The sequence below is a fragment of the Ictidomys tridecemlineatus genome, chromosome 8, assembly GCF_052094955.1.
Source record: "Ictidomys tridecemlineatus isolate mIctTri1 chromosome 8, mIctTri1.hap1, whole genome shotgun sequence".
In the NCBI taxonomy this organism is placed as follows: domain Eukaryota; kingdom Metazoa; phylum Chordata; class Mammalia; order Rodentia; family Sciuridae; genus Ictidomys; species Ictidomys tridecemlineatus.
In genome coordinates this window covers 29217809-29229793 of record NC_135484.1, presented here as the reverse complement: position 1 = coordinate 29229793, position 11985 = coordinate 29217809, and the positions used below count along the sequence as shown (strand labels likewise).

Below are 11985 nucleotides of genomic sequence, written 5' to 3'. Positions count from 1 at the left end.
TGTCCAAGATAATTTCTTACTTAAATTCCTATCGCTACACACAAATGAGTCTCTATCACCACCTGTAGTCTCCCCAGATTGTGAAGATATGGTCCATTCCGTAAAGCACACTAGACTTGGATAATATGAAGTTCGAATGCAGTAGGTCCCAATAAGAGTCTTTCCAACCTCTGTTCATGTATTCACTCAGTTAACAGTGATATATTCAAAGTACGATAAGCTGATACTGACTCAACACTTAGAGCCCTGCAGAGAGAAAAGAGAGGCCTAAGCACAGAAAGACCATACCTTGTTAAGTGCTAGCTCTTCTCTACCTGACTGACCATTATGATGTGGCCATAAACCTTCCCTTGACACCCAGTTCCATGTACTTCTTGTAATCTTCTGAATAAATCTGGGGTCAACCTGGCTTAGTCCAGGAAGGTAAACTCACATCGAGGCTGTCCCTATTTCCACACATCTCCAGTTCATCAAGTTTGAAGTTCAGAAATGACACCTGAGGCAGCAGGTGCTCTCTCCAAGCATCCCCCCAAGGATATCATAAACTCCTACACTAACTCTTCAGTCTCTTTTCTCAGAGGTGCCACCACCTGCTGCATGCTGGTGAACTCAGGCACATTCTTCATCTCCCTGACCCCAGGGAATAAAGACACGTTTTCCTACGCACATGGGACATGCTGTATCTGAGCACCCACTGTCTTTCAAGGCCACCTTCCTGCTGATAACCCAGGTCTTAGTAGAATGAGAGCACCAAGGACAAATTAAGGACAGATTCTGAGAAGCAGCAGTCTTTGTCCTCTTTGCTGGCAGCCTCTCAGCCACTGAAAAGCTGGGGCTTGTGACCTCAGACAGTACCCTCTCCTAGCTCCCTAGTGCCTCTCTTAATCGAATACATCTGCAGAGATGACCTGCCCTGATTCCCACTCAGACACACCCTGATGTAGGACATGTGGAATTTGGTTCTAGACAAGCCACAAAGCTCTCTCCTTTTTCCTGGTCTGAATCTCTTCCAACCATAGCAGCAATTGTCCCAGAAACCACAGGCAATCCCTGTCAAGAGAGAGAACCAGGCAAAAACGCAGGTCTCTGGTTTTTCAGAGTTCTCATGCACTGACTGAAACAATGGCTGTCACCTTAAAAGCTGAGCTGCACACTTGAGAAAAGCGTTGCCAAGGACATACAGATTTCCTGGATCATTTTTCAGTTACTAAGAGAAGGTGCCAATGGTTAAAGAAAACTAAAGAAATATCCACAATGACTGTGGAGTCTTTTCCTTCCCTGCTCTTAAGGTAATTTGTTCTGATTGCAACTATTTCGAAAGACAAGATTACACACCAGGGAAGCAGAAAGAAAAAAAGGGGGTGGGGGATCTGTTCCCTGCTGAGGCTGTATCGGAGCTCAACCCGATGTTTGGAAGCAAAGGCAAATTGTTTTTTTCAACACTAATGAAACCTTGTTAACTGTGAACACTGGAGCTGAACTGATCTAGTGAGAGGAGTTGCTGGGTCATGGGGTAGATGAGGGGATCACTGGCACATGAGGGATCATTACTACATGTTTGTTTTTGACCTCCAAAGTTAAAGTCTTGAGGCTAGGAGAATGTGAGGGATCATTGTTTTTAAAGCAAGAGAACTTGAATGTTTATTAATAATTACTCTAATTTGGGTAGAGGAAGAACAAAATTGAAGTCTATCACCTCTTATAGATGGAAAAAGAATGTACATTTGTAAGATGTAGACTAAAATGTTAGAGTTTCTAACTTGTTACTCTTTCCCTCTATTTTGTTAATTATCTTTAATAGTCAGCAATTCTCTTGTGCTATTGGGGTAACGTTTTAATGGTGGTGTGTAGGTTAAGGGTATATTATTTTGCTTGCAGGAGATAAATGGTTGTTAAAATCACTGTAAAAAGAAGTACACAAATGACCTTCAGTGCCCTCCAAGAAAAGCAGTGAACTTTTCTGTATTGAACTGAATGGGGCTTCACTAAGGGTATAGGGCAGAAATGAGGAACTGGACATTTCCTCCAGGTCAGGAGAAGGAATGGGCACAGTGACAGAATTGGCTCCGCCACCATGTTCTTACTTGGGGTTTAATTTCCATATAACTGAAGTAAATAAAGAGGAATGCACTTTTTGCAGATCTCTGTTAGGAGAGTAGGCAAGAAAAGTAGCTACAACACAACAACTCGGTATTGACGTCATTCAGGAACTCAGTGCTTCAGTGAGATTTAAGCAAGCTTCAGGACTCAAGTGTCAAATCTAATAACTCATGCAAAAAATATATATATATATAGTACAGAACTGACCTGGAGCCAAGAACATCATTCAGAAGCACTGAGCCTAAAAGAAGGTGTGACAACGGAAAGCAAGAATGATTTATCCCCCCCAAAAATTTTTGCTTATATATTAGATATGCAAAGGGCTGGGCTGTCTGTGGAATCTTACATTCTCTCTGGCTCTGCAATTCATTGAGTACATAAATGAGATTTTACATGGGAAATGTGTAGGCCCAGGAAGCACACCTGTAGATAGGTGTGCCATTATGCATTGGATTCTTGCTCTATATGCTATATAGAGACTGATTATTCAAGTGAAATTTGGTTAAATAAAAATTGATATTTATGTATAAAGAGTATGTTTGCATAAAACACAAAGTATCTTAAAGTTCTAACTTTAAAATAATGTCAAAAAAGCAATTGAAGAGGTTTCAGAAATTATTCAGTCTGAGATCCTTTATTTTACAAATGAGGAATAGCGGGGGGACTTCAGGTACTTTCCTTGCTGGAACCAGATCCCAGGTCCTGGGGTGCACCCTTGCTCTGCAGTCTGGTGTCTGTAAGATAACAAGTCTCATTCAGCAAATGGGGAAACAGCGTCACCTAGTGGCAATTTGTCAGATTTTCTGTACATGTTATGGCTCAACTACATGTTTAACACATCACTCTCCCATCTTGGTGGTCCCTAATTTCCCAAAACCACTTTTCCCTTTCCCAGGTTTTCCAAAGTCCAAAAATATCCCAATGGAACACCATTCAACAGTCCTCTTTCTCAGCCACATTTTTCAGTCTCTTCTTTCCAAGGAAGCATCAAGAAAGCATCAAGGAATCACCCCTTTCACGAGCCAGATTCATTGCACTATTGTCCTTTCTTTCCTGATTCGTGTTTTAAGCAAAATAACACTGCCAACCATGGCTTCAGACCTTTTTAGCAACTGCTGTGCCAAATAAAGTTTCTTCCTTTCTTCTGAAGATCCAGACTAAGTTTTCATTCAGCCACACAAACGCAAATACTTGCTTTTCCCCTCCTACTTTGGCTGCCTTTGAAATACTTCTAGGTCAGTTCTGTGAACAAGCATGTGGAAAGCTTCAGTCAAGTCTATCTATTCATTTGTCTTCCATGTTCTCAGCCACTTACCAATTTCACCAGGTTGGAGGGGCCAGACACATTCTCCTAGCCTCAAGACTTTAACTTTGGAGGTGAAAAACAAACATAGCAAACAAGTATTTTCCCATGTGATAATTGCTCTGCTATAAATAAGCACAAAATAAAGGGGAAACTCGTACTGCTGAAGTTAGAAAAACTTGCAAAAGAGAAGAAACTGGTTTTACTTTTGAAGATAAGCAGACCTTGGTTCTTTTGGGTATTTGGCTTGGTTTGGTTTAATATCAGGGATTGAACTCAACTAACCACTGAGCCACATCCTCAACACTTTATATTTTTTATTTTGAGACAGGGTCTTACTAAGTCAGTTAGGGCCTCACTAAGCTGCTGAGGTGGCCTTGAACTTTCAACCATCCTGCTTCAGCCACCTTGGTTCTTGAAGAAGTGCATGTGGTATGCTGGGCCAGGGGAACTAGCAAGGTCGAAGGCTCAGAGTCAAGAGAGTTCACTGTATCATAAAGGATTACGGGCCTACAGAAAACATACAGGCTGAAAGGCAATTTAGAAGTAGAATAAAAAGATATTTGAACTTGGCCTTTATATGCAAGTAGATTCCATCAATTATATGCCACAGCAAAAAGATTCTGTTAAAGTACTTTATTCATCCCAGTTATTTTAAAGCTTTTTTCCCCCATAAAAGTGTCCCCTTCATCTAACAGTTAATGAAACATAGTCCCTAAAAATAAATTATTTGTTAATGCTGGGGCAAAAACATGAACATATTGGATCTCAACCCATTTCTTTGTAAACAAAAGTTAGGTAAGAGCATAAAATATTTTTAGAAGAATAAAATAATTTTAAGTTAGAAATATCATAGGTCTTTCTCTAACTCTGTTCCTGTGCAAATCTTTAAAAGTACACTTAAATATTCACAACTGTCCTTTTGAATCATATCATTCTTATCAAACATGGGCCTACTTAGGAAGTGAGAAAAATCAGATAGGTAGGTTTCCATTTTAAAGTTCTTATTAAAAATTAGAGATTTTCAGATTAAAAAGATGTGGTAAAGAGAATAAGGAAAAAGTAAACCACCATGGGCCAAAGAAGAAAGAAGGTCACTTGAAACGTGAGAAAAGCCTAGCTATATAAAGATTTCTAGAAAGTTCCAATTCCATTGGCTTTGTCAGTGCTATTGATATCAGAAGAAAAGATAGTAAGAAAGTAAATAAGTCACTAAAAGACATCCTGGTGATAAATTAACTTGGTAATCTAGAGACCATCATTTCTATAAGAACTTTTTGAGCTTGGTCAGTGTTTTCTATTTTTACTTTGCTTACACCATATTTATTTGCTGAAATCTTGACTCAAAGACAACTCTGCCCCTCCTGCTATTGTTTCTCTTATTGGCTACATTCGTTCAAGTGTCAGGTTTTGCAAAGCTCTACTCTATCTCCTGTGTCTTGGCAATAGAAAATACAAGATATGGGTTTGAACTGAATTTTCTTTTCTCCAAATGAATGCCAGACATTTTGCATAGAGCTGAAAGCTAAAATCGCATGATATAGTGCGTTGGCTGATGCTGTTACGGTAATATTTTATGTCAAGCCTAGCATTCCATTCATCAAGCACAAACCCAACAGAATAGGGAACAAAGATCGACAGCCATGTCTCTGAAGCTGCCAGACCACAAAGGATAACCAGACTTACGCAGCTTCTCCTGGTCCAGCTGGAATCCACTTGTAGACCTGGGTGTGTCCTTTCTAAATTCTCCTCCCAAGAAAGTGGCAACTGAGGCTGGCTGACCACAGGGAGAAGAGAATGACCTGAGGTCAGGCTGCCTCCCCAGATTCCTACTCACACAGCTTGCTCCCTCAGCACTCTGCCCTTCTCAGAGTTGCCTTGGAGGCCTAACAGCTCTCAGAAACTTGGATTATGTAGATATTTGTATGGCCATGTTGGAGCACCACTTATAAACAGAACAAGTGACCATGGAATCCACAAGCATTTCACCTTCACAATAGGCCTTCTGAGAGTGTCAGCTCTGTGCTGTTAACTGCTCAACCAATAAGAAATGCAAAATCTCAGCATTCAAAAGAGAGGTGGGAACTGAGTGCACTGAGATTCCAAGTCTGTAAAAAAAAAAAAAAAAAACATCAGCCCTAGATCTCAGTATTCTACAAGGCAGAAGCTCTGGACCTCCAGTCTTGCCATAAAAAGATAGGAGCCATTGCCAGAGAGAATTATTCACTCATTTGAGCTTAGTGAATTATTCACTTTTGGGAGATGCAACCATAGAGAATAAGTTTAACTGAATGACTGTAAAATAAATTAGACCATAAATGGACACCTACCATGATCCTGGCACTATGAAAGAAAATTATTATGGTCCATTCTTATGTAACAACAACAACAACAAAAATCTGGCCTAGGATTTGAACCAGTAACAGCCTTGCAGAAATAGTGGTGTTTCAATGGAATTTTACTCAGCGTTAAAAAAAAGAACAAAACCATGGCCTTTGCAGGTAAATGGATGGTGTTGGAGAAGATAATGCTAAGTGAAGTTAGCCAATCCCAAAAAAACAAATATCGAATGTTTTCTCTCATATAAGGAGGTTGACTCATAGTGGAATTGGGAGGAAGAGCATGGGAGGAATAGATGAATTCTAGATAGGGAAGAGGGGTGGGAAGGAAAGGGAAGGAGCAGGGGATTAGCAAGGATGGTAGAATGTGATGGACATCATTATACAAAGTACATGTATGAAGACTTGAATTGAGTGTCAACATACTTTATATACAAACAGAGATTCAAAAATTGTGGTGTATATGTGTATTAAGAATTATAATGCAAAAAAAAAAAGAATAGTGTTACCTTAGATTAGGTAGAGGGAAGTGGAAGGAGGGGAAGGCAGGAGATGTAGGGATAAGAAAGATAGTAGAATGAAACAGACATTTTTACTTTATGAATGTATGTGACTGTATGACCAATGTGATTCTATAATATGTATAATCAGAAAAATGAGAAATTATATCTCATCTATGTATGATATATCAAAGTATATAAGTGCATTATACTGCATGTATAACTAATTAAAACAAATTTTAAAAAATAAAAAAAGAAAGAGTGGTGTTTAAACAGACTGAGTAAAACTGAGTAGAGGGAATCAAGGTCCTTAAGACACAGAAATGAAGAGGAAAATCCCAGAAAGAAGTAGATATCTTTGATTGACCAGGGCAGGGCTGCCATTCTAGAACAGCTGAGATTCTGTCCATCATAATATGGCCTATTGAACTCTATAAAATGTGGTCCTGAAACTATGCAAAACTGATTAGTACATTTCTCAATAACAGCCTGGGAAGAAGTATTGCAATGTCTCAGGTATCTTTGAACAATGGTTCACTGCCTGGTTTTGTAAATAAATTTTATGGGAACACAACCATACTTATTCACACACAGGAGGTGATATGCCAGACAGGTACATATTGGCTCTAGGAAATGGAGAACCTGGTGAACCCCCTTCACACAGTGTGGCCATGTATTTGTGAGAGGGACAGCAAAATCAGACTCAGAAAAGTAGATCCACTTAGGGGCTGGAGATATAATTTAGTACTAGAGAACTTGCTTAGCATGCACAAGGCCCTGGATTTGATCCCCAGCACCACCCAAGTAAGTAAATAAAGGTTAACACAACAACAAGAAAAAAGTAGAATATGTTCACTTAGAAAGGAAATAGCCAAAAATATCAATGTGAGCTCACAATAGCTTGCCAGACAATGGGTCAAGTCTTCCTCTACAACAGGAAATGCCTGCTTATATAGGAGAGGCATGCTTGCCTGGATTCCTGATGTAGGGCCCTAGTGAAGGTGGAAGCTGATGGGAAGGCAGAAGTATTGTGGATGACAGAAGCTGAGGATATCATTCTCCAAAAGATAATTGGGTGCTATGGTTTGGCTATGTTTGTCCCCCAAAGGTTCATGCACTAGAATCCCGGTCACCAGTGTAACAGTGTTAAGTTAGTGAGTCCTTTAAGAGATGGGAAAGGTAATTAGGTCATGAGGCTCCTTCTTGAATGGATTAATGCTGGTCTTACAGAAAGGATTGGGTATTGCAGGTATGAATATATTTCCCCCAAGACCAGGTGGTTATTAAAAAAAAAAAAAAAAAGCAAGCTTGGCATCTGAATCTCTCCTGTTCCTCTTTTCACCTTGCAAGTTCATAATTTCACACATGCCCTGGCCATGATACCTCCTGTCATGTTGTGATCTAGACTGAAGGCCCTCACCAGAGCCAAGTAGATGCTGGTGCCATGCTCTAGGATCTCTGAAATTGTGAGATAAATAACCTTATTTACTCCCTAAGTTAAACAGCCTCAGGTATTTGTTAGAGTAATTCAAATTGAACTAAGAAGCTAGGTTAGTGGAGGGATCAGAGGACAGGATGAGTAGCTCCAGATAAACATGGTGACCTAGTTTTTCCCCGAGACCACCCCCATTACCCTCAAACAGGAGGTAATAGGGTCCACCTCTTCCAGGAAATAGAAAACAGAGTCTGAATGAGCAGACCTTGGTCCATGATGCCACCCAACATCTCCAAATCCAGCACTTCAGTATGATGTGAAACCCTTCTTGACAATGAGAACGAGGAGACATCCTAGGCAGGAGCCGGGAAATTAGGAGAATCCCCAAGGGATAAGCAATGAAAAAGAAAACCTTATCCAACACAGCCTAGCTACCCTACATAACAATGAACCATAGTACTGATAGCACAAGGGTATAGGCACTTATAGGTAGCAAGAGAAGCTCTCTATGAAAGGAGAGAGAGCAGGGAAGCAACATGCCCATAGGTGGTAGGGAAAGGTTAAGAGGAACTTTTATTCTCAGCAAAGCTTTGCAAAGGCTGACTTTGGGCATCATGGACCAAAATGTTTTCAGGGGGCCTTCCCAAGGCTTTCCTCACAGTCCAGTTTGCACAACATTTTTATTTCAAGGCTTCATGCTCTGACAGTGCAACCATCCTCTCACCTCCTCCCACCAACCATGAGACCTGTAGCTAATATTGTTGGCTATCTTTTGCCACATACAGCCATGGCACTTTGTAATCCTAGGAAACAGTTCATTGTACTCTAACTGGAAGATGCCAGTAAGCCATGGGGAACCTGAGTTCCACCTTCTAGCACAGGAGGCAGGAGACCATACCTCTTGAGTTCCTTCGAGGTAGACCACTCAACAGTGTGAAGCCAGTTATGGCTGAGGAAGGACCCCCAGCAAGGAATGCCATAGAACCCCAGGGACATGTTTTCATCAGAACCATAGCCATAGCCCTGGGCAGTGAGTTACAATAAATTCATGTAACTGGAAAATCAGGGCTTGAACATCAAAACTCCCCTCCAAGATAAATAAGAGTCAAATAAGGTTATCAGACATAATCCAGGTAGAATCAGGAATGATTTGATACTGGCCCACAAATCAAGGAACTGAAAATGACCAGGGCCCTGCTGAACACCAAGCAGGTAGTCCATATGAATCAGCCATTACAAAGGGCAAGTTAGAAACACAATCCATAAATATTCAAGGCAATATGTTAAGTATCAGAGAGGCCAGATGCATGCTAGGAGACAGAGCCGGGAGAGACCTCTAGAGCTGCTGGTGTAGAAAGGTGGCCTTCTTCACAGGTGAACAACGGGGCTGTTAGGAGCAGAACAGGCATGACCTGCTAATCCTACCTCATTTTCTGAGTCTTAGTGAGTAATAAAAATTGTAGTTTCCAAGAAAGTATGATATGCAATGTTGGATGGAGCTCTGGACTATGAATTGGGCCATTTGAGGTCATTTCCTGCTTGCCGTTGTATATCTTACTGAATAATTTTTAAAACCTAAACCTCGTGGTCTTTGACAAAGATACAGCTTCATGAGGAAGCTCAGAAAATGAAGTCAGAAATATATGTAGGTCATCTGTGTTGAGCTGCTAGGAGAAATCTTGTACATCATTGAGTTGTCAGATTCTTTATATCCATAGCCAAGGTTCAGATTCTGTTGATGAAAGAATCCACACATATTTAGCGTTTAAAACTTTACAATAGGAGCCAGGAAATTTGGCTCTGCCACTGATTGGGTCCTCTAATTTCCAGCCCATGATGCCTTCCAGAACGAATATCCTACAGTTATTCATAAATCAAGCTGTATATTGTGATGAAGTATGTTGGCAAAAGACAGGCCCATATGGGCTTGTACTATCCCCTAAAATCAATTATTAATGAAGTCTTTGGCTTGCAGATGCTGTATGAGATTTGGTCTGGTGCCCACAACGTGGTCTTCCGTTCCCCCTTACAAATCAAGGCTATTGTAATCAATAAAAGCTTGTTAAACATTACTAAGGGAGTCAGCAAATGGTGCAGAGTTAATAACCTATTCCACATGCTATTGTTTGTCACTTCATCCAAAATTTCCCCTTCTCTTTTTGCTGGATCCTTTTTCTGCTGCAGTACATGTTTGCCCTAAACATATTCTAATTCGTTTACCTCTAAAATTAAGCACTATTTTTTTTTAATTTGGAGAAAGTCATTTCACACTGATTTCCTGAACTGTTCCCAATTTGTTACTAGAATAATAATTAAGGGTTTAGCCAGCATGGATGAGTTGGAAAACTGAATGTTTCAGATGAGATCAATAAATGTTAACTAAATTGTTGCTTGGCTTATTGCAAAAGCCATTTGCTGAACAAGAGTACATCGTTTGGGTGTTTGTTTAAGTCAAAATAAATTATTGTCCACTAATGGTCAAAAAAGTTCTCTAGTTAGATGTGTTGCATTTACTCACAAAAGGCCAAGGTTTAAATGTGAACATTCTTCTCAGTAGAATCTCATTCATCAGGACTCCACCCTACAAATGTGTTATTATTTGAATTCAGTTCAGATGCAGTATTAACTTAGTACTTCCATCCACAGAGAGCCTAAGTAATGATCACAACAGCTAACTATATAAACAGCTTACTTGTGCCTGCCTCTGTCTAACATATATGCATTTATTAATTTTTTAATCCCTACTATAACCTTCCAAGATATGTTCTCCTACTGTTCAATTTTACACACTTGGAAATTGAGAGATTTATATATCTCCTAAGTGGTAAACCCAGGCAGCCTAATTCTGGAACCCAAGAACTTAGCCAATTGCTTTTCTAATATGTATTTTCATTATGGTCGTAGGGTGAAACTTTGCATGTTTAGAAGCACCAAGAATTCATGTTTACTAACAGAATCGGAGAATCTTCCCACTGAGAGACTCCATAGACTCGGGTTCAATTCCAACTACATCCCTCCAAAATCAGCATCCACCTTCTCTGCTCCCCTCAACTGACAAGCATTCATCATATTTTATAGCACCTGACTTCTACCTCAGAGGATCATTAAAATGGCTTCCTGGGCTGAGGTTGTGGCTCAGTGGAAGAGAGCTTGCCTAGCATGTGTGAGGCACTGGGTTCAATTCTCAGCACCACATAAAAATAAATGAATGAAATAAAGGTTTATCAACACTTAAAAAATATTTTTTAAAAAATGGCTTCCTTTCCAAAGACAGTGGAATGAGATGGACATCATTACCCTAAGTACATGTATGAAGACACAAATGTTTTGACTCTACTTTGTGTACAACCAGAGATATGAGAAATTGTGCTCTATATGTATAATATGAATTGTAATGCATTCTGCTGTCATATATAACAAATTAGAATAAAATAAATTAATTAAATAAAAAAGTAGAGTAAAAAAAGAGAAAAAGAGAGAAAAAAAATGGCTTCCTTTCCTTAAGGTGAAATGTACATATTTTCTATTCTACCTGCAGGTCAGAATTCTGCTTTCTGCAGCCATGGCAAACACATGTAACCCCTCTCCTTCATACTGCTCTTCAAACATCTGGAAGAATAATTATGCATGATCCTAATGGAATCTTTCCTGGCTCCTCACTTGTCACACAAGTGCCTCTATTTGGAGACCCAATCATCCTGCTCATTCTTCTCTGAGCTTTCTAAACTTTGGGTAAATTCAATTCAAAATGCAGGGCCTGGAAATGGACAGCTGTCAGAAGGCTTGAAGAGGCCCTGAAGATGGCCTTGTGACTGTACTGTGCTTCTCTCATGCCATCCTGGATCCTCCTGCTGATCACTCCATGCCACTCATATCCAACTTGTAACCCATCCCAACTCCAAAGAACCTTTTTTGTCTTTCATATTAAAATGCTTATTATTAGGAAAGAGGCAGGGAGGCAAAGGTGAAATACTGGCAAATGATATTGCCCAATCTATATGGTGTGCATGTATCCTACCAGTGTATATAATTCTAATGCACCAATAAAATATGAGAAAAATAAACTATGGAAAAAATATTCATTAAATCAAATGAAACCTGCCCTCATGAAGAAACCATCCATTTTTGAGTAAATATTAAATCCTATACTCTAAACACAAGTCACAAGTGTAGGATTTATTATTTACTCATAAATGGATGGATTCTTCTTCAATCTCACGGAGATAGAGATACAGAGATAGAGGAAGGTAGAGGGAGAAAAGAAGAGAGAGAAAAAGCAAAGATTACTTTGCATTCTTTTCAACCCAG

General features: G+C 39.7%; 1 long non-coding RNA gene across 1 annotated transcript; it reads left to right on the top strand.

Moving 5' to 3' along the window:
- The first annotated feature begins 1032 nt into the window (after positions 1-1032).
- Positions 1033-11779, top strand: LOC144365849 (uncharacterized). The gene is made up of 2 exons (XR_013424580.1): positions 1033-1289; positions 10582-11779. It is a non-coding gene; the product is annotated as an uncharacterized LOC144365849 (long non-coding RNA).
- Positions 11780-11985: the final 206 nt, after the last annotated feature.